This window comes from Elgaria multicarinata, chromosome 2 (assembly GCF_023053635.1).
Source record: "Elgaria multicarinata webbii isolate HBS135686 ecotype San Diego chromosome 2, rElgMul1.1.pri, whole genome shotgun sequence".
Classification (NCBI taxonomy): Eukaryota; Metazoa; Chordata; class Lepidosauria; order Squamata; family Anguidae; genus Elgaria; species Elgaria multicarinata.
The window spans coordinates 161306580-161329563 of NC_086172.1; positions in this window are offsets into that span (position 1 = coordinate 161306580).

Sequence of the window (22984 nt, forward strand, 5' to 3'; positions counted from 1 at the left end):
TCCTTGACCTCACCATCCTCAGACTGTGCTATTCCTCCCCACACTCAACTCAGAATTATTATGAGTCTTGTAGATGTTTATACAATTAAAAGGTGATAATTCCTTTAGGAAGCGCTGATAAATTAAGTGATTTTTTTTTAGTTGTAGGCATGGATTAATCATATAATTATAATTCCCCTTTAAAGCAAATAATTGAATTTCAGGGGTAAAGATAAAACAAAATGTAATATCTCATCAAGCTCTACTATACTTACACGGCATTTAGCCTAGCAACACTTCCTTTACGATGTTTCCATGTAGTGGTTCTTCAATTTGAGTTTAGTGTGTAACATACCCAAACAACCCCAAATACTTTCTCTTTTATTAGTCCCCCTTGTGGCAGAAATACACCACATAAATAAACCAATATTTGAACAATAAACCTTGAAGCCCTCTTCCTTAAAACTGTGAATAAAATACTTGGATGAATCACAGAAGGATTTTTTTAAAGTTTACAGAAGCTGGCAAGAAGAAAGGAGAGGGGGGAAAGTTCTGGCTTATAATTTGCAAAGCAATGCAAAGTACACCGTATTAATTGCCGGGTTTTATTGATCTGAATCCACTTACATTTAAGGAGACAGAAAGTGAATAATTTTCTTACATAACTTATCTCTAAGGTATAATCTGGCATAAGCTGAATATATTTCTCTATAAATGAAGCATGTCTACTCCATTGTGTATTCATTTGGGAGCACATGCACACCTCTAAGGTGTGGAAATGTGCTCATCTAACCCTTTTAATGCACACACATTGAGCAATACCATTGGCAGGCGTGCTAAATTTTCATATGAATTGAGTTAAAGGAGTACTGGCTTACTGCCATAAACAATATAGAGTTTGACTTCACTGAAGACAAAGAGTTGGATGAACAAAGCAATCCCTTTGGACCCCATCACCTTTTTGGCAATTATTTTCAAGATTGTACATTTCCAAGAGAAAGTAAAAGACTTTCCCAAAACATGTGTCAAAGAAACTAGGGATGGGAAAGAAATCTGCTTGGTTTGCATTTTAATGCCAACTTTTTAACCACTATGCGAACCAGAACTCAGCTGTCCTTCAAAATTTGCACTTCCCCAAATTTTGCAATGATGTTCCCCAACTTTTTTTAAAAAAAATGTACATAAATATGTACATTAGTGAAAATAACATTGAAAAAACCATTATGTCAGGAAAGATGCCTGCAAAAGAAGTGTGTACATGAGGAAAATTGCCTACATGATTACGAGTATTAAGAGACAAACTGAACGTAAGATTGCAAAATGAGAAATTAAGAGAAATTGATAGGAGCAGATGTGTCTATATCTAAAGGAATTTTCAAAGAGATAGCTTACCAGATGAGAAATTACTCAAGGGTTTATGATTTTGTTATTTACTTGACTTACTTTAAAAAAAATGGAGCTCAGGGTGGCTACTGAGAATTACAAACAAAGTTTAAATTAAAATGTATATTAAAAACAAGAATTAAAACCACAACAATAAAAGGAATAAACAGAAACAACCAATCGAAACCCCCTTCCATGACAGGCCAGGTTATATGCCAAAGGGCTGCCTGAATTAACCATCCTTTTGTGCTGATGGAAGGGGCCAACCTTGCCTCTCCCAGGAGGGTGTTCCATTGTCTGGTACGACTACTGAGAAGGTTCTCCATTGGATCTCCACCAAATGTTCCCCTGATGGCAGCGGTACTGATTTGAAACCTGGGCAGGCTCATATGGGAGAAGACGGTCTTTGGGATAGTTTTGTACCAAAAACTATCAGCAGGGATTTAAAGGTCATAATCAGCACTTTGAACCATGCCTGGAAACAGACTGGTAACCAGTGAAGCTTCTGATTACATTTTCCCAGTCACTTGGCCCGGTCTTGCTGCAGCAGCTGAACTCTGCAAACTGATTTGGTAGTTAGAGATTCTCAAAATGTTTCCAAACACTTTCAATTAGAGATGTCATAGAATCATAGAATCATAGAATAGCAGAGTTGGAAGGGGCCTACAAGGCCATAGAGTCCAACCCCCTGCTCGATGCAGGAATCCACCCTAAAGCATCCCTGGCAGATGGTTGTCCAGCTGCCTCGAATTCGGGGGGCTCCTGAATTCATGCCCCCCGCTCCCCCCAAGCCTCACTTCCGGTCCAATCAGGAACTGATTATGGACATCACCTTCGGAGGAATCTATCTGGGGATGGAAGTTGATAAGCATCTATGGTGCAGCCCTCCCCCAGATGTTAGTCCATTTTCTGCAAACTGGCTCGAGTCTGGCCTGCTTGCAGAATTTTTAAATTATTATTTTTTATTTGTATTTGTGCTTTTATAGAGATTTGTGCAAATTGTAAGTGCAACTTGCACAAATTACTGGTTTTTGCTTTGGACAGCTGCAAACCTGGATTTGCACAAATTAAAATAAATAAATAAATGGAAATAGTACCCAAGGTTTGAGGGGGAAATAGGGAACTCCATCAAGCCAAACACAAAATGGATTTCCTGGACATCCCTTCTTTCAACCAATGCAGAGATGTATATTTTAATAGAGTAAGTGATATAGAAATTAGGGTGACCATATGAAAAGGAGGACAGGGCTCCTGTATCTTTAACAGTTGTATTGAAAAGAGAATTTCAGCAGGTGTCATTTGTATATATGGTGTCATTTGTATATATATATATATATTTGTATATATCTCTTCAGCACAGCAGTTAAAGGTGCAGGAGCTATACTAGAGTGACCAGATTTAAAAGAGGGCAGGGCACCTGCAGCTTTAACTGTTGTGATGAAGAGGGAATTTCACCAGGTGCTGCATGCATACAAATGACACCTGCTGAAATTCTCTTTTCTAAGCAACTGTTAAAGATACAGGAGCCCTGTCCTCCTTTTCATATGGTCACCCTAATATAAATGTAATAAATAAATAAATAAATAGGTAGCCCCACATAGAAGAATGTTAAAGAAGTTCAAGCAGGATGTAGCTAAGGAATGTGTCATTAACCGTAGCCAGATCAGACCATTCATATGATCAAGTTGGAGGGTTATTATTGTGGATCATGGAGATCTGAATAGTATTGCTTTGTATGTGCTGAATTGGTCGTGTGAATGCTTTGCTGCCTGACACAAAGAACAAGATGGTACCCCCTATTCCATATATGGAAGCCAACTGGACAAGTAGGTGAATTTGCACCCCAAATGTCTTTCAAATGTTCTACCTACATGGCACCATTTCTACATTGTTTTGTCTGCTGAGAAAATTCTGCTCAACTGTCATGGAAATCTTGTGCTGAAGATTTTTTAGAAGATTCTTGCAATCGACGGCCAGTTTATATGGAGCACTGGCTAACAGCATGATCCTTTGAATGCTTAGACAAGAAAAAAGGCCTTCAACTCCCAGCATGGCCTAGCTCACCATGCTAGCTGGGGAATGCTGGGAGATGTAGGTCTTTTTCTACCTAAATATGCATAGGATTTCACCATAAGCCCATTGGACCCCACATTTGGTCCCCACATGACCTGAGAACACTCCACTGCAACTCCAGATAGCAAATGAAGACCAGCAGTCAATAGGAAACAGCCTTTCGGAGAAACCCATCTGTCATTAATGATACTATTATTAAGGAACACTTGATTACTTTCCAAGGGACCGCAGAGCGCTCCCTGGTCTCGATACCACTGGAATTCATGATCATTTATTTTATTGTTACTACAAAGGATTTCATGATCATTTATTTTATTATTACTACACATATTATTCCATTTATACCCTGCCTTCCCCATCCCCCTCTCTCAAGGAACCCTCTTTTCCATTTTATCCTCAAAACAACCTTATGTTGTAGTTTAGGCTGAGAGTCAGGGACTGGTCCAAAGTCACCCAGTGAGCTTCATGGCCAAACGGCGATTAGAACATGGATCTCCCAAGTCCCAGTCCAAAACTAACCACTGCACCACACTTGCTCTCATGCCCTGAATGCCAACTAAGATGATTCTTCTATAGGGAAGATGAATCATCAAAACTCAAGCTTGCTGGAAGCTTCTTTCGACTCGACTCGACTCCATCACAGATTGAGAACTTTGTTTTCTTTTTACATGGAATTCCATGCATATTTTAGTGCACATTTTTTCCAAATGTGTATTTCAGCTGTGTACATCTTTGAAATATACACATCAGATTTGTGCATCTTTCTTCTGCCATTGAATGAAGCACAACTGTGCACAGTTCTCAAAAGTATGCATTTTTCAAGCACGTTTTTTTTCAAATGTAGGCATGCTGTCAAATGATTGTGTGTGTAGGGTTTCACGAATTACACTGCAACCTTGGAAATGTACAGACTTTGACTGCAGATTGGGTCCAAATCTGTGTTGCATCCAGAAATTTGGTAAATCCTGATGAAAATGAACTGAAAAGAATTTCTCATATATCCCTGTTCTCCTATGGTTCAGTTGAAAATAAAAGTGCAATGTTGGGTGGTCATGGGTCCTGTTTTACTAGGGACAATCCTCTTTTGAAGGCCTCCTCTATTTCAAGACATATCCAGTCCAAGTCCAATTAAAAGACGAACCTTTAAAAATATAGAGAAGAGACCTTGAAATTGTCCATCAATAGTTAGCACCTTGGGTGTATACTGAGTAGGCACATCACCCCATCAAAACACAGGTCTCCTGGACGTAAGGTGTCTACTATGGAAAGAGGTCTTGCATTTCTTATTTATTTATTTATTTATTTATTTATTTATTTATTTATTTATTGCATTTTTATACCGCCCAATAGCCAAAGCTCTCTGGGCGCTTCACAAAAATTAAAACCATGAAGAGAATAAAACAACCAACAATCTAAAAACACAAATACAAAATACAATATAAAAAGCACAACCAGGATAAAACCACACAGCAAAAATTGATATAGGTTAAAATATGGAATTAAAACAGCAAAGTTTAAATTTAAGTTAAATTAGGTGTTAAAATACTGAGAAAATAAAAAGGTCTTCAGCTGACGATTGAAGGAGTACAGTGTAGGTGCCAGGCGGACCTCTCTGGGGAGCTCATTCCACAGCTGGGGTGCCACAATTGAGAAAGCCCTCCTCCTAGTAGCCACCTGCCTCTGGCACCTGGCAGGGGTTCACGGAGAAGGGCCCTTGTGGATGATCTTAAGGTCCAAGCAGGTACATATGGGAGGAGGCGTTCCTTCAAATAACCTGGCCCCAAGCCATTTTGGGCTTTGAACGTCAGTAACAACACTTTGAATCGGGTCCAGACCTGGGCAGGATCTACACTACTGCTTTAAAACTGTTTATAATGCTTTATGTGTGTATGTTCTGTGTTTTAGAATTTTAAATTTTGTATACTCATTTTTATCTTAATTTTAGAATTTCTGTAACCCCCCCCAGAGAGCCCTGGCTATGGGGGCAGTAGATAAGTTAAATAAATAAATAATAACAGTAGTGACAACTGTTGAGGCCCAGGACACACTCCCTATGCAGTCTTCAAAATGTTTTCAAAATGTTATATCCTGCTTAGTGTAGATCTGTTTCTGGACTGGTAGCCAATGAAGCTGGAAAAGGACTGGCATGATGTGGTCTTGCTGGCCAGTCCCTGTTAGTAAATAGGTTGCCCTGTTTTGTACCAGCTGAAGTTTCCGGACCGTTTTCAAAGGCAGCCCCACGTATAATGCATTGCAGTAATCCAAACGAGAGGTTATCAGAGCAGGGATAACTGTAGCGATGTTTTCCAAATCTACATCAGGAGCCCTCCAGGAGAAGAGCCTTCTCTGCTGTGGCACCCCAGCTGTGGTATGAGCTCCCTAGAGAGGTTCACCTGGCACCTATATTATATTCCTTTAGACCCCAGATGAAGATCTTTTTATTTTAACATCTTACCATCTTTAAAATAACAAATAACCAACTTTGTTATTTTAAATCTCTGCCTTGCTGCTCAGTTTTATTCCGGTTGTACTTTTATATTGGGGTTTTTTTTGTATTGTGGTTTAAGTTTTATACTTTAAATTGTACTTTATGCTTTTAATTTTTGTGAACCGCCCAGAGAAGCTTCAGCTATTGGGCGATATTGAAATGCAATAAATAAATAAACAAATAAAATCTATCCCTATAAAAATTAGCACATGCAAATTTCATACAAACCTGCATTGTCTTTCGTCCTCTTTTTGGGCAACACATCTCCTCTTTTCTGATGATGCAGAATTGTCCTCCTTATTGCAGAGTGCCTGAGGATTGGGATTCTTTGTGGGGCAAGAAGGGAGCCTGTAATCCTTTGGATACAAGGGGGGAAAGAATAGGACTTCCACCAACCCCTTCACAGCATCTGTGCCTTCAGATAGAGGGGAGAGGGAGAGAGAGAGAGAGAGGGCTTCACATTTCCCATGCACCACGCCACTTGTACTTGTCTCTTTGTGACGTGTCACTGAGCTCTGAATCGCACGATGAGAAGGCCTATGGTGCATTCTATCTGAAATGCAAAGACAGACCATTTTCTTCCTCCAAAAGGTTGGTAATTATTACCTCATAAAAAATAAGAAGCAGGGATTTTTACCATCTCACCTATGGGTAGGAGCGAGCAGGAGATAATCCACTGTCAGGGCATTTCTAATTTTAACTAGTGAGAGCTTTTCTCAGATAAGTGAAGAAAGGTAGTCTAACTGTGCATTGATACAACCCAGACAATGAGCCTCTGGACCTACTGTAAGTGCTGATAATACAGACCCAATGCCATTCAATGTCTAAGTCATTTCAAACAGCCATATTTAATGAGATTTGAGTCTATAGCGCCCTGAGCGGAACACTAATACAGCATGAGGCACTGAACTACTTACTTGCGCATCCCATTCACATTATGCAAAATGAATTTGAGCATAGCTCCCGATGACAGCTTGGCACTTCTGTGATGGTTTTTCCACATCCAGGAAAAGCCAAACGCAGAGCTGAGACACAACCAGTTTTACCACCTGTAAAAAGATGGTGGGAGGGGGGGGGAATTGGATTCCTTATTGGCTGTTCGGTATCCCTCAGGGATACAGCTGTTCACATATGTGGCTTAGTGCTGAAAGCAAGCACATGCGTGTAAAAAGCAAAACCAAACAGGGAAGCAGTTGATGCACAAGTTAGGGATTTGATTGGACTGTGATTTGTTTGCATTTGGCATTTGACAAAAATTGCAATTGACAACATCCATACCTTTGAAAAATCTGCATTAAAAATGCGTACTTTTGAAAAATGCGTACAAATACACTTTAATCAATGGGAGAAAAATGTGTACATTTCAGAGAGGTGCACAATTGATGCATATATTCGGAAAGAATATGCACAGAAATCTTTCATGCAAAAATAAAACAACAACAACACTTGCATGAGTCCAGAACCACTGGCTCCAACATGCATGTTTGCATGCATTCAGTTGCAAATATGGATCTCTGTGATATCTGGGCTAGGGATGGGGGAGGAATTTGTTTGAATCATATTTGGTAGGGTCTAATAGGCTTGTAGAAGTTTAAAGGTCCCCAAGAGGTCATACAATCCATCCTCTATACCCAGCCCCAAACATGAACATGGTGTTAGAGAAGGGGGAAGATTGGAGGGGTGGTTGTGCCACTGAGCCACTTTCCAGCCTGAGCAGTACAGTGAGAAAGACATTAACCCTTCCCCCCCCATTGATTGGAGGACTTTCCTTCCAACCCCTGTTTTTCCTCCTCCTCCTCCTCCTCCTCCTCCTGTCTCTCTTCTCTCTTTTGGCTGTTCAAACAAAGCAATATTGTTCTGCTTCCTTAAGGGATTCCTCAAGTATGCAGAAATCTTTACATTGCCTGTGGATGGCCTTAGTTCACAGGGCCACGCTGTTTGCTGATGGATGTTACATAGGGTGACCATATGAAAAGGAGGACAGGGCTCCTGTATCTTTAACAGTTGCATAGAGAAGGAAATTTCACCAGATTCCCCTTATATACAAATGACAGCTGCTGAAATTTCCTTTTCAATACAACTGTTAAAGAAACAGGAACCAACAAAGCAGGACACGGTGCAACAGCACTTCCCCAGCAACTGGTGCACAACGGCTTACTGCCTGTGATACTGGAGGTAGCACATAGCCATCAGGGCTAATAGCCATTGAGAGCCTTCTCCGCCAGGAATAAATCCAACTCCCTTTTAAAGCCATCCAAATTGGTGGCCATCACCACATTTTGTGGTAGTGAGTTCCATAATTAAACTATGCACTGTGTGAAGAAGTACTTCCTTTTATCAGCCCTGAATCTCCCACCAATCCTCTTCATGGGATGGCCCTGGGTTTTAGTATTATGGGAGAGGGAGAAAAATGTCTCCCTATCCACCTTTTCCACATCATGCATAATTTTGTACACCTCTGTCATGTCTCCTGTTAGCCTCCTTTTTTCCAAGCTAAACAATCCCAGCTGTTGTAACCTTCGCTCATAGCGGAAGCAGCATCCTGGGTTCTTAACAGGGGTAGCCAAAGTGCTTTCCCCATTCCACCCCCCCCCCCCCATTCAAAGGGCACAAATGGTGGTGGAGGGGGTTGTGAAAGGGGGTGAGGTTGTTGGCAAACTTCCTGTAGCACAATAGCATTCCTGGGTCTGCTGATAGCTACCATGTCTTGTGTGTGTGTGTATGTGTGTGTGCATGCGTGTGTGCATGAGAGAGAGAGAGAGAGAGAGAGAGAGAGAGAGAGAGAGAGAGAGAGAGATGTCCCCAAATTAGGGCAGGCTGAAGCATTGCCTCATTCTGATACACAGCAGTGGTTTAAGTGGCAATGGTGTCACCTTCCAAACACACGAAATACTGTATACTTACATTTCTATGCAACTCTTACAGCTATCAGCATCTTAGGGTGGGAAGAGATGTGGCTGTCATCATTCTCCATGTTCCCTCACCCCTAGAAATGGCAGCCAGTGAAGTAGGTGAGGTTGAGGTGGGGCTTTGAGTGGGTGAGGTTGAGGTGGGGTTTTGTGTGCGTGAAGGGCCGGCCCTGCCATTAGGCACTATGAGGCAACTGCCTCAGATGGCAGACAGTGGGGGCAGCTGCGGCAGCTCGCTCGTGACCAATCCCTTCTGTTGGAGGTCACAGCTGTGTGTATGACGCGGCCTGCCCTCCACCCCCTAAACTGGCCTGTTGGAGGATGCTGTCTCTTTTTACCAGTGTTGAAGGAAGATTCACTTGCCAGTCCAGTTGGCTTCTATACATGGAATGGTGGGAGGGGGCATCTTGCCCTTTGCTCAAGAAGCAAAATCTATTCTGTTGGCCCTGAGTAGATGCTCATGTCCTCTCCCCAGTTTTAGCCCTCACATGACTGGGCTGAATGCCTGCACAGGGCTAATGATATTACGCTGTTCGTTCGGTTTTGTTAGTTTTTACTGGAGGGAGGTGAGGGGGAAGATGAAACATAAGCCTTCAGCTTTCCCTTTAAGCCACGCGTCCCTGGTAACGTCTACTTCTGACCCCAGTCTCTGGAAGCACGAGTTGCTTAGTGGTAATTTGCATGTGTTAAACTATGTTTTGAAGAGCTTCGGCTATTGGGCGGTATAAAGATGTAATAAATAAATAAAAATAAATAAATATAAATAAAGAAGGTAAGTGCACCTTTTTATAAAAACAGGGCATTTCAAGTATACTTCAGCTGAAGACCTTTAACTGACTGACATGAGACAAAATGCATTAAAGCAGAGCATTTGCTCCTTGGATTGGTGAAGAAGGAACACCCTGATAGCTGGCAATCGCCATTAACTGGTTTCAGATGTGGAAGCTCCAGTGTATGTGACATTGCACACTTGGTAGAGCTTAAAGGCCCTCTTGGAGAAAGTCCATAAACCTTGAAACTTCTGCCTTTTATCAGCTCTGAAATTGGTCATGGAGTTTTAATTATAAGCGCATGCATTATAAGCATGCACACACACACACACACACACACATACACACACACTCATCCCCTATAATGAGGTGCTGGTTTTATTTATTTATTCATGACAAATTCATATAGAATTTTTAAATAGGCAAAGATTGCTGTGCTTATTTGTTATTACAATCTATTGATTTTTGTTTTCCTATTTAAGGAACTATAGTGTTGATTCATTTTAACTAGAGATGAGCAAGTTCTTCAAAGCTCTCATCAGATTAACTCAAAATTACCTAAACCCCCAAGCTGCAAACCCCCCCTGATATATATATATATATATATATATATATATATATATATATATTCTGAGACAATTTGGGAGCTCAGAAAACTCCCCCATCTGACCCCATCAGCCTACCTGCCAGGTCATCACCCCCTAAAATGTACTCCCCCATCCCTTCAGTTAGCCTGTTCAGGCAGTGGTGGGAATAGAAGCAGCAGGCACACAGGGAGGCCTCTACGTTCTCTCGCTCGTTCTCTATCTCCCTATCATGCTGGAATGTAGTTTATCAGGGTTCAAAGCCCAGGGTACCATGGGAGATGAAGTTCATACTAGAGATGGGTTGAAAATATACCTGGGCCTTCAAGGGGGCAGATGCCCCCCGAGTCTTGCCCTCCTGGGGCCTGACAAATGCGCCCAACAGATTTTTACCCCAAGGCTGCTTTGATAACCAAGGGGGTTCTTCTTATGATTTTATGCTTCTTATGTTTTTAAATTTTGTATATTTGTTTTAAATGTTTACTGTTTTTAAGTTTTGTAAGCCGCCCAGAGAGCTTCAGCTATGGGGCGATATATAAATTCAATAAATAAATAAATATACATAAATAAGTCCAGGTGGAACTCATGCCCTTTGTCCTTTCTCCTCTACTGCCATTACCACGTGGGGGGGGGGGGATACACAACTTTCCCAACCTTGGGGAAATTGCATATGTTCTCCCTCCATTAGAATGGGGAAATTCCGTTGGTCCCACCCCTCACCAATGGCAATCTTAAAGGCCCTATTTACAGGGCCTTTAAGCCCCCCAACAGTGGGGGGAGGTTGAGGAGGGATTTTCCCCTTCTATTCTAATGGCTGAAACAGGGCTGGCTGAGCAGCACTCAGTGAACTCACGGGCCGGGTGCCCCACGAGTTCTACAATGACTAATTTATGCAGATTTTCACTCCTCTCTTAAACTATCTTACCTCCAAGGTGGACAACTGCAAATTGTGGTGACGCACACACAATACCTAAGGAGAGCCGTACTGGATCAGACCAAAGGCCTATCTAGTCCAGCACTCTGTTACCACAGTGGCTGGCCAGATGATTACAAATAGCCCCCAAATGATTGAGTTTGCATATTAAAGAGATGCAAGCGGAGGGGTGCTTTTCCAAATGGCTAGTTGCAGTTACGTTCTTGAAATCAATAATCCCCTCACAACAACTCACAGTGCCACTTGAATGGACATAAAGATGTAGGCACCCTAGTAATTAAGTTTACACCCCACTGTGCTTGTAATCTTAAATAATCTTCTCTTCCCTCTCAATTTTTCATTTCTGCGTCCATTAAGTATATGGAAGTGAAATTAAAACTGCATGTAAAATTGACTGGACATGCCTGATTATTATTTATTTAACATGTTCTTTTTCTAAGCTGGCATTTTGTGACTTACGGCTTCAACCATTCCTATTCCAAGTTCTTTAGACAGATCTCTCTCTCTCTCTCTCTCTCTCTCTCTCTCTGTCTCTCTGGCCTTAGCTAGACCTAACTTTTATCCCACGACAGAGGAGGGAAGATCTCGCATTGTGTTTAATGCCAGATCCCTCCTCCGTTTACATGTGATGTGCAACGACCTCAGAAGGAGAGGCATTGCGGCCGCCATTCTTTATTTTTTAAAGACAAAGGAGCGCACGAACGCTCATGCGCTAAAGGTAAAGTTTTTTTTTTTTTAAAAAAAAATTCCTCTTCCCTCCACCCTACCCCCGATGAGTGCAGCTCCTGGCTCCATGCGAGGAATTGCATGGAGCCAGGTCAACCCACAGCAATGGGCCACATGTTCCGCAGTCTCGGGCTCAGCCCGAGACCACGGAAAAACCGGGGCCAAAGTGGAGGTTGAGATCCCAGGGCAAGGGAGGGATGATCCCTCCCTGATCCCGGGATCCCCTGTGCATCATGTGGATAAAGCCCCATCTAGCTAAGGCCTCTCTCTCTCTCTCTCTCTCTCTCTCTCTCACACACACACACACACACACACACACACACTGTGTTATACCCAAGATTGCAAAACAGGTTGTTTTTATTTTGGTTTTAGTGATGGGAAAACTGAGTGTTCAAGGATGGAATGCTTGGACATCAGCCTGACATGCGTAAAGCCATCCAGATCCTCTGGATGCTCACAACATCCCTAGTCATATCCAACCCACTGCTCAGTGCAGGAGTCCAGTTTAAAGCATCTTTGAGATATGGCTCTCTCATTGCTTGAATACGTCCAGTGACAGAGAGTCGACTACCTCCCTAGACAATTCGGTCCATTGTCTGATTGCCAGGTTTCCTAATGTTCAACTGAAATCTGCATGTCTGTAATATAAGCCCATTATTTTGTGTCCTATAATATTGACTGATAGGAAATTCTGCACCCTCCTGAGTACAGTCTTGTTTAAGCAACATGCTACTCACATGACGATTGGGCTACGTGCTATGGCTTGCCCCCTGGAACACATTCTGATCCTACACTCCTCTCAAGGTGCTATTAAAGAGGTTCATACAGCATACAACACATGTTGAAAGAATGCATGAGGAGGGTCACAAGCTCTGTGTGAATGGGAAACGTGGGTAAATCGAGCAGTGATCAAATGGGACATTTGAGCAAGTTTCCCCAAATTTGTGCAAATTCCCTAATTTGTGCAACTATCCTCCATAGGCTAATATGTGGCTGTTTCAGTCTAGGGATGTTGTGGGATGGGGGTGGAATCTGACGGACCTCCCACATTTGCCCCCACAGACCCATCTCTGAGTGCCACACAGTCCGTGAGCATCTTGCTGCCACCCGCTCCTTCCCTGTAATGGCATTTTGCATAAGAATGGGCCATTCACACCTGTAAAGTTCTGTGGATCACCCTTTACAGCATCAATCTGCACAAATTACAGTTCCAGAAAAGACCCAAGTTGCCATTCCTACGCAAAATGGCAGCTCAGGAAAAGAGTGAGTGGGGCCATGGTGCTTGTTGGTTGCTTGCTGAGGCTAATCTGGCAGAGTCAGCAGGCATGGGAGGCAGCTCAGTGAGTGACCAACAGCCCCGGATGAAGGTGAGTCCTGACATCCCCAATTCAGTCTACAGAGGAAATTTCAGCAAATTCACATGATCGACAATCGACTAATATTGTTGGTGGATGCGTACTTGCACTCCTGCTCGGAGCTTCAAATAAAACCCTCAAACATCCCTTTTGTTGTTGTTTATTAATTCAGTCGTTTCCGACTCTTCGTGACTTCATGGACCAACCCACGCCAGAGCTTTCTGTCGGCTGTCGCCACCCCTAGCTCCCCCAAGGTCAAGTCTGTCACCTCCAGAATATCATCCATCCACCTTGCCCTTGGTTGGCCCCTCTTCCTTTTGCCTTCCACTTTCCCTAGCATCAGCCTCTTCTCCAGGGTATCCTGTCTTCTCATTATGTGGCCAAAGTACTTCAGTTTTGCCTTTAATACCATTCCCTCAAGTGAGCAGTCTGGCTTTATTTCCTGGAGTATGGACTGGTTTGATCTTCTTGCAGTCCAAGGCTCTCTCAGAATTTTCCTCCAACACCACAGTTCAAAAGCATCTATCTTCCTTCGCTCAGCTTTCCTTACGGTCCAGCTCTCACAGCCATAGGTTACTACGGGGAATACCATTGCTTTAACTATGCGGACCTTTGTTGTCAGTGTGGTGTCTCTGCTCTTAACTATTTTATCAAGATTTGTCATCATTGCAACATCCCTAGCAAGGGTAAAAATCACTGGTTTTTCCATCCCTAACACACCACAAGTACTTCTTCACACAGTGCATAGTTAAATTATGGAATATAGTGAAGGCCACCAATTTGGATGCTTTAAAAAGGGGTTGGATTACTTCCTGGAGCAGAAGGCTATCAATAGCTACTAGCCCTGATGGTTGTGTGCTACTTCCAGTATCCAAGACAGTAAGCCTGTGTGTACCAGTTGCTGAGGAACATGGGTGGGAGGGTGTTGTGGCACTGTGTTCTGCTTTGTTGGTCAACAGCTGGTTGGCCACTCTGTGAACCGAGTGCTAGACTAGGGGGGAGTCTACACACTGTTCCGAAGGCGCCCCGAAGCCACTTGAGGGCGCCCCGAAAACACTTGTGTAGTATGTACCTTAATCGTCCCCAGAAGAGGCGGAGGAGGAGGCGTCCTTCGGCAGCGCAGACTGCGGGCGGGCTGCTCCAGGCTCTGTTTCCCTTTAGCCAGCAGGCCCTGCGAGAGCTCCCAGCAGCGGGGCTGGGTCGTGGGAGGGGCGAGGAAAGGGGAGGGCGCCTCCCACGCCCCCGGGACCGTGCAGGGCCCCCCGCTGCCGCCGCCACCCCCTTTCCTCGCCCATCCGCTCTCTTCCCTCCACTCTCCACCCCGCCTTCTTTTGCCGAGCTCTCCTTGCCGGCCGGCGAGGAGGTCGGTGGGTGGCGGCGGCAGCAGCAAGGATGCCTCTTCTTCGTCTCTTCCAAAGGTAAGCTAGATGATTGGTTTGGGGTCACACTGGGGTCGCTTAGAAGCGGCCTCGGTACGACGTGTGGAAAGGCCCTAGATGGACCCTCGGTCTGATCCAGCGTGGCACTTCTTCTATTATTTTTCTGCTAATGCAAGGGAGGTGGTTGAGCACAAACGTTAACAGGCCTTCAGCTCAGCAACCTCGAAAGGCATCTGCTGGACCCGTGCAAGTTCCTTTTAAAGTTGCCGCAGCTGCCTCACACCCACACACGTGGGGGGGAAAGTGCCTTGAATTAAAGGGGATTTCTTGCTGAAATCTTTTCAAAGAGGTGATTAAGTCAGGCCCTTTATTTATTTATTTCCTCGTGGCTGAAAGTCATCTACGGTTCCACACTGCAGTGTTTTAAAACTTCTGCTGCCCACAGATTTTGTTTAAATATATGTATATATCTGCAGCATATTATATATGGATGTATGGATGGATGTCTGTATATATGACTACAATGAGCCGATTTGCTTGACTTTATGAACCAGATGCCAGACCACATCTGAAGAACTGCTGAGCTTGCAAACGTGTCACACACTACCCTATTTCAGCCTCTCCCCCCTCCCCACCTCAATTCATTCTCCTGCCTTGCTTTTAATTTCGATGCCTCTGGCCTTTATGAAGCTTCTTTGGAAGGGGGTATTTTAACCACGTCATGACCCACATTCTCTTTGTAGGAGATTTCTTCTTATTTCACGTTCCTTTAACAGACACACACATTCATTTCAAATAAGAACGAGTGGGGCCAAACTCATTCTTCAGCCTGTTTTTAGGGATAGACGGACTTAAGGCTCATCTACACCAAGCAGGATATTCCACTATGAAAGTGGTATGAAAGCGGTATATAAAAGGCAGGAGCGACCATACTGCTTTATAGTGGCATTGAAGTGCAATGACAACTGTTGGGACCCCTTGACACATACCATAAACCACTTTTATACTGCTTTCATAGTGCTATGTCCCACTAGTTTAGATCCTGCAGTGCACTTCAATACCACTATAAAGCAGTAGTGTGGCTCCTGCCTTTTATATGCTGCTTTCATACCACTTTCATGGTGGTGGACTATCTTGCTTGGTGTAGATGAGCCCTTACCTCCATCTGGGGCTGTCACTTGTTCACCATCACCCACACCCAGCTCAGCGAGTGACCCACAACCATCGTGGGCCCATCTGCTCCTTCCTCGAGTTGCCATTTTACATAAAAATGGTGGCTCAGCTCATTTCTGGAACGGTAACATTGTGTAGATTGTCACCGTAGAGGGAGATGTACGCAACATCACAGGCATGAATGGCACTTAACAGAGCCTATGCGCTTTCCATGTCAGCATCAGCAAGGAAAGCGCAGGGGTGCACATGGCAGCAGTGGCAGACAAGCCAACCAAGGTCCGAGGGGCTGAGCTATCAGTGGCCACCAGTAATGATAGTTTTAGATTATGCCTCTGTATACCGGTTCCTGGGGAACATGAATGGGAAGGTGATGTTGCACTCATGTTCTGCTTGTGGGCTTCCCATTGGTATCTGGTGAGCTTAATGAATTTAAAGATTGGGGGGGGGGAATGAGAAACTGAGGCCATAGCTAGACCTAAGGTTTATCCCTGGATCGTCTAGGGGTCACACCTGTTCACCTAGGTGACACACAGGGGATCCAGTGCTCAGGCAGGGGCGAACCCTGGATGATCCCAGGATAAACCTTCGGTCTAGCTGTGGCCTGAGAGAAACCACAATTGACGGATCTGTCCTTCCCTATTTATTTATTTATTTATTTATTAAATAAATAAATTTATTTATTTATCTGTCCTTCCCTATTTATTTATTTATTTATTTATTTATTTATTTATTTATTTATTTATTTATTTATTTCAATAGCCAGAGCTCTCTGGGCAGTTCACAAAAATTAAAAACATTCAAAGTATAAAACAACAGTATAAAACCATAATATAAAATACAATGTAAAAGCTCAACCAGATAAAAACAGCAGTAATGCAAAATTACAAATTTAACATGTATCCGTTTTTCTCTGAAAATAAATGAAGAATTGCAGCAGGTGAAAAAGGACAGAGAGCAAATTGGATATTGGGGGATTGAGAAAAAGTCTATGAATTTGGGGGCAAGGTTAGGGGCTTGCTGTGATAAGCTAGCCCTCCTTTTCCCCTTTCTATCTCCTTTCTTTAGAGAGAGAAAACTGAGCTGAAAATGGGCTCAGTAATAATCCATGCAACCAAGCAAACAGGACATTTGGGACAATATCTCTGATTTTTAAAAATGACATGGCAGAAATAAAACAACAACAGCAATAAATAGTATCCATCTGTGAGTAATTCTGTGTATTTGAGTGCTTTTTGTGTGTATGGTGTTCCTCTGTTTGTTTATAACTGTGGTCACTCTTAAATAAATTAAATAATAATTATTTTCCAGTGTGATTATTGGCATCCTGTCACACGTTTTCTACACATTCCTTGAGCAGGCAGTGGCGAATCAGGGCCTCTTTGCATGTTCCCATGTCTCAGTTCATAAGAATTATTTGTAACAAGGGCCAGATGTTCCCAAATCTGCACATGTTTAATGTGACACATTTGAGAAGTACCATTGGAATCAATACGGCTTCTCTCTCTCTCTCTCATATATATATATCTATATATATATATATCAAATATAGAATTTCCTAACTGAACCCATCCCGAAAGTTCTGGGCTAGGGAGAGAAAGTTAAAAATAGCTCCATGCCAAATTGGCTTGTAAATCAGATGCACAGTCAGTGTGAGACTACACAGCCATGGTTATGCAGAAATAATCCCACTGAGTTCAAAGGGACTTACACTTTGGTAAGTGTGTATAAAATTCAGACTTTCCCTACTGAGCTGGAATGCCAGTGATATGGCAATATTCACATGGCCCCAGATTTTGCAATGCAGCCAGAGTTTCCCTATTGGTTTAATCTGGCCCACAAATGCCAGTCCAAATAAAAGGGTTGTTCAATCCTCCTGAAAGATGGTCGCCATGATCTGGCAAGGGAGATGAACATTCAGGAAGAGTCCTAAGCGTGCATTGCTCATAGGAACACAGAATGTGCATCTAGATAGGGACAGAACTAAGTGTGGACAAATCTGTCAAGTCCAATTACGTTCGTTTTCTCATTTTGGCCTAGATGTTTAAGATCATTGCCTCCCATTTCCGCATGACTTCACAATTTATTATTTTTTTTAAAAAAAAGCGCACACAAAAATTTGTTCTCATTTTTGGGAGCATTTATTTCTAAATATACACATTTTTGCAAGAGTGTTCATAATATGTGGTTTGGTCAGCATCTTTCCCTAATATACACATTGTGTACATGCCTTTCCAAATCACTTGCTTTTTTGGGTGAAGTTTCCCCTAGTATATGCATTTCGTGGCACATTTTTTAAAAATTCTAAACTGCACTGCAAAATTCGGTAAAGGGCAAATATGACCATATTGCTGGCATTCTGATTCATGTACAATTTTTTTTAAAAATCAAGTATATCTTGTACCAGGACTGCACACAGCTTGTGACCAATGAAGATGAACGCTCAGCTATGCTGGAGGACTGGCAGGTTCTTGACACATATACCTCTGCTAGTGGAGGTAACAGAGACAGTAAACCTATATATAACAGTTGTTGAGGAACATGGGTGGGAGGGTGCTGTTGTACTCATTTCCTGCTGGTGTAGATTGACCTTTGGCCTGATCCAGCATGGCTCTTTTTATGTTCTTATACCCAGGTCTCACAAACAAGATGATGTTTATTAATATCTCCACCTAGAGAGCCAGTGTGGTGTAGTGGCTAAAGTGATGGACTGGGAGTCAGGAGATCCGGGTTCTAGTCCCCACTTGGCCATGGAAACCCACTGGGTGACTTTGGGCTAGTCACAGACTCTCAGCCCATCCTGAGGATTATGTACACCGCCTCGGGTTCCTTGGAGGAAAGGCAGGATATAAATGCAACAAATAAATAAATATTTTTGAGATCACAAATTGTCTGACAAACCTCAAGAATGTTTAGAAGTAGTCCTCAAGGCTATCTTCTCATCACTTGAGCTTGCTGCACATATATAGTATTGCTAACTAGGGACCAGTGAGAATTTCATTTGGTTTGTTTTTCAGTAAGAACTTATCAAAAGCTCCTCATCTTTTACAGCTACATTGTACGTCAGTACAACATGGTCCGCTCTGTGCATTCAGTAGCCATACCTACCAAATTTGGTTACTGCAGATGGGGGAGAATTTTGTTTGCTAGGTATTTACAAAAGTTATTATTTGCTGCTGCTCAGCAAAATCTCAGCCAAAGACTCCAGTGCATTGCAGCCCTCTGTAGATGTTTCCGTCTCTCTCAATAATGTTTGTTAGCTCCTCTTTTTCTCCTTCAGAGGGCAGTAACTGTTGCATCACTTTAATCATTACAGCAACATCTGGCCCATCAAAATGTTTCCAGAAACAGGCAAAACTGGAATGATTTTGCTGTTTGAAAGTTGTATTTAGTTTCATAAAAGAAAAAGCATATGCATAAAGGCTTGCACTAGGAGTGCCATGCTCTGTTTTACTGGCATTGTTTCATTATTATGACCACGAAATGCTTGGAGGTTGCTCTATCCACAGATTCATTTTTTTTTCCTTCCAGGCTCATGTAACCTACACATACTGCATTAATCCTACTAGCTGTTTTCTGAAAGCTTATTTTACATTTTCTTTTCTTTTATTTGGTTTTCTTTCTTTCTGTGCACTAACTTCTCAAGCCTTTAGATAACTTCCCATTGGTTGAAGACATCATTTCTCAGGGACATTGAACTTGATCCTGCACTCCATAGACTAAGCTGAAGATAGGATGGCCAGGTGTCCAACTCTGCAGAGGACTGTCCCCTATTTGAAAGAACCATCCAGTCTAAATCTGGTTTAAGAGCCAGTAAGCAGGAAGAGAACAGGCCTTGAAGCTAGCGCCTGGACAGCAAATTGAGCAAGAACACAAGTTACCTGGACACAATCTCCCCCAATATGGTACTGCGTTACTATTTCAATTATAGTAATATAGTTCAAAAAGGGCATCTGCAAAGTTTTCTCCTGTTCTTTTGCTGATGCATTTCCTCTTATTTGGCAAGGCATAAGTTGCCACCCTAGGTGGAGATCTAACCATAGTGAGCAGCCTTGGAGAACTCCTTGGGCACAGAAGAAATAGAGATATGCTACAGCAGCCCCTGTGATTGATAGCATGAACCCCTTGGGTTATTCTGGCCAGGAATAAGGATCTCCAGGTTTGTGCTCTCTAGTTCACCCCCTCTTATGTTGGTGGGAACCTTCTGGTTTACATTGCCAGGGGTAGTAAGCAGCACCTGCTGAAATTCCCTCTTCATCACAACAATTAAAGCTGCAGGAGCCCTGCCTTCTTAGGTATCTGGTAGTTCTAGTATAGCTCCTGCAGCTTTAACTGTTTATTTTATTTATTCATTTATTATTTATTACATTTCTATACCGCCCAATAGCCGGAGCTCTCTGGGCGGTTCACAACCACTCTCTGGGCGGTTCTGGACCACTGTTGTGATGAAGAAGGAATTTCAGGAGGTGCTGCATGCATACAAATAGCACCTGCTGAAATTCCCTTTTCTATACAACTGTTAAAGACGCAGGAGCCCTGTCCTCCTTTCCATATAGTCACCCTACATTTGGCAAACTATCTATAACAGAGGCATATACCCTTCCCATGATCCTTTCCCCCAATTATTTATTTATTTATTTATTTATTTTATTACATTTATATACCGCCCCCCAGCCGAAGCTCTCTGGGCGGTTTACCCCAACCACTAATTGTTTGGTGCTTTCCTGACAGTGTACCCCCCTCAGTCTAAAAGGTTGATTTAGTTACTAGCAGTAAGAGCTTTAAGTCACTGTGGTGTAGTGGTTAGAATGTCAGGCTGGGAGTTGGGAGATCCAGGTTCTCATCCCTTGTTGTTGTGAGGATAAAATGGAGAGGAGGAGGATTATGTCTGCCACCTTGGGTTCTTTGGAAGAAAAAAGGTAGGATATAAATACAATAAAGAATATATTTGTGTTTTTGGCAGTTTGACCCCGCCTCTTTTGCATTCAGCCCCGCCCACCACTGGATTGTGTCCTGCAAGAGCTTATCCAAAATGGAATTTGGCCCTTGGGCTGGGGAAGGTTCAACTAGGGTGGCCATATGGAAAGGAGGACAGGGCTCCTGTATCTTTGACAGTTGCATAGAAAAGGGAATTTCAGCAGGTGTCCTTTGTATGTACATAGCACCTGATGAAATTCCCTCTTCATCACAACTGTTAAAGCAGCAGGAGCCCTGCCCTCTTGACCAGATACAAAAGACAGTAAGGCTCCTGCAGCTTTAACTGTTGTGATGAAGCGGGAATTTCAGCAGGTGCTGCATGCATACAAATGACACCAACTGAATTTCCCTGTTCTGTGCAACTGTCAAAGATACAGGAGCCCTGTTCTCCTTTCCATATGGTCACTCTAGGTTCAACATCTCAGGTCTATAGTATCCATTTTTGAGATTTACATTTGGACCACATGTTGTTGTTACTTTAAGTCCTCTGCCATATTTCTCCTGTCTTCATTCGATAAGGACTCCAAGTTCACTCAACCCATAACTGCAATGTTAAAAAGTCACCTTTTTGAAATGTGTATTGCCTTAAGTTTTTGCATTGCCATGCAGCATCGGAAATAGCCACGCAAGTTGCTACTAAAACTAATTATCTCCAATGCTACAAGAGTAAAATAATATTGTTTTAACATTTGTACTTGGAGGCTGCCCATGCTTTTCAATGTAAAGATGATTTCTTGGAAAAGTGATTAGAATATTAAATCTCAATAAAAGTAGGCATTAGCTGATGATCTCGTCATTATGTTGAGTACCCATCGATTCACCCCAGCACTCCTAGTGATTTCACAAAGGCTATTATCTCATGGCTATATCCCTATCTTTAGAGCTTATTACGTTAAATAAAAGATGTTAATAGTTTCTGAGAATCCCACGAGGCACAGAGAATTTGTAAGTCAAAGAAGAGTCTCCTCCGAATTTCAAAGCTTGCATTAAACTTTCTGACAAATGCTTGAAACTCTCAGTGGATTAGTACTAAATCAAAGTAAATTTTAGGCTCACTTTGTATTGCAATAACCAGGTGGGTTGCCTTATTATTACTATTTATTAAATTAGAGAGTTCTTATGGCCGCACATCATGCCTGAATGTACGGTCTATGGTTTTCGTTCTGAATCTAAACAGTGGCAAAGAGCCACCAAGTTGATGGACACTTTCGAAACAGAAGGACGGAGAGTTAGACAGATGCTATAATTAGGCCTGTCGAAAACATTCACATTGACAGTGCAATAAGAAAATTTGTTACCTGGTACCCACTTTCATGGCAAAATCAAGCCATCCTCCTATGCATATTTACTTGGGAGTAAATCAAGTAAAGGTCAATGGGACTTACTTCCAAGTATACATGCATGCAAAAGACTGAGCTGCAACATCCCCAATCCCATCCACCTCACAATTCTTTTCTATTCTCATTTTCCATTTCTGTTGAATGCAAATCCATATCCCCACTAGCTTCCAGCATGACAAGGGTCTGCTAGTAGCATCATTAGCAAAGGCCTAACAAGCTACAGGCACATCTCCGAGGCTGTGCAAAGCCATGCCTCCTGTGCTTTGAAGCTTCTAATATAGAAAGGGGATTACTGTGGTGTGCTAAGCCTGGGCTGCCTCAGAGACATCATAGACCCCACCCTGCACTGGAGACCTTACAACACCAATTCCTAACCTCGGGTGCCCAGATGTTCTTGGACTACAACTCCTATCATTCTCAGCTGGCATGGTAAATCGTCAGGGTTAATGGGAGTATTAGTCCTACACATTTTGACCACAGAGTGCTCAGTTCAAAGCCTGAACCTGCTGCTGCAAGTCTGTCTGCTCCTTACCCAAGAGGGGGCTGGACAGAAAGTCTAAAAGAGCTCTGTCAGAGTTGGGATGTTGCAAGTGCCCGGCTTGGTGTGGGAGTCTGGCAGACTTCCCTGCCCCAGCTTGCTAGGCTGAGGAACATTTGTTGGCATTCTCTTCCCCTCCTTATTGTTTTACTATGATTTTATTAGATTGTAAGCCTATGCGGCAGAGTCTTGCTATTTACTGTTTTACTCTGTACAGCACCATGTACATTGATGGTGCTATATAAATAAATAATAATAATAATAATAATAATAATTGTGGACCTGCTCTTCAAGTGCCCCATGGGTCAGTGACTGTCCGGTAGCCTGCTGGCAGCCTGCTGGGCAGGAAAGAAGAGGAACAGAGGGAAAAGGTGGTGAC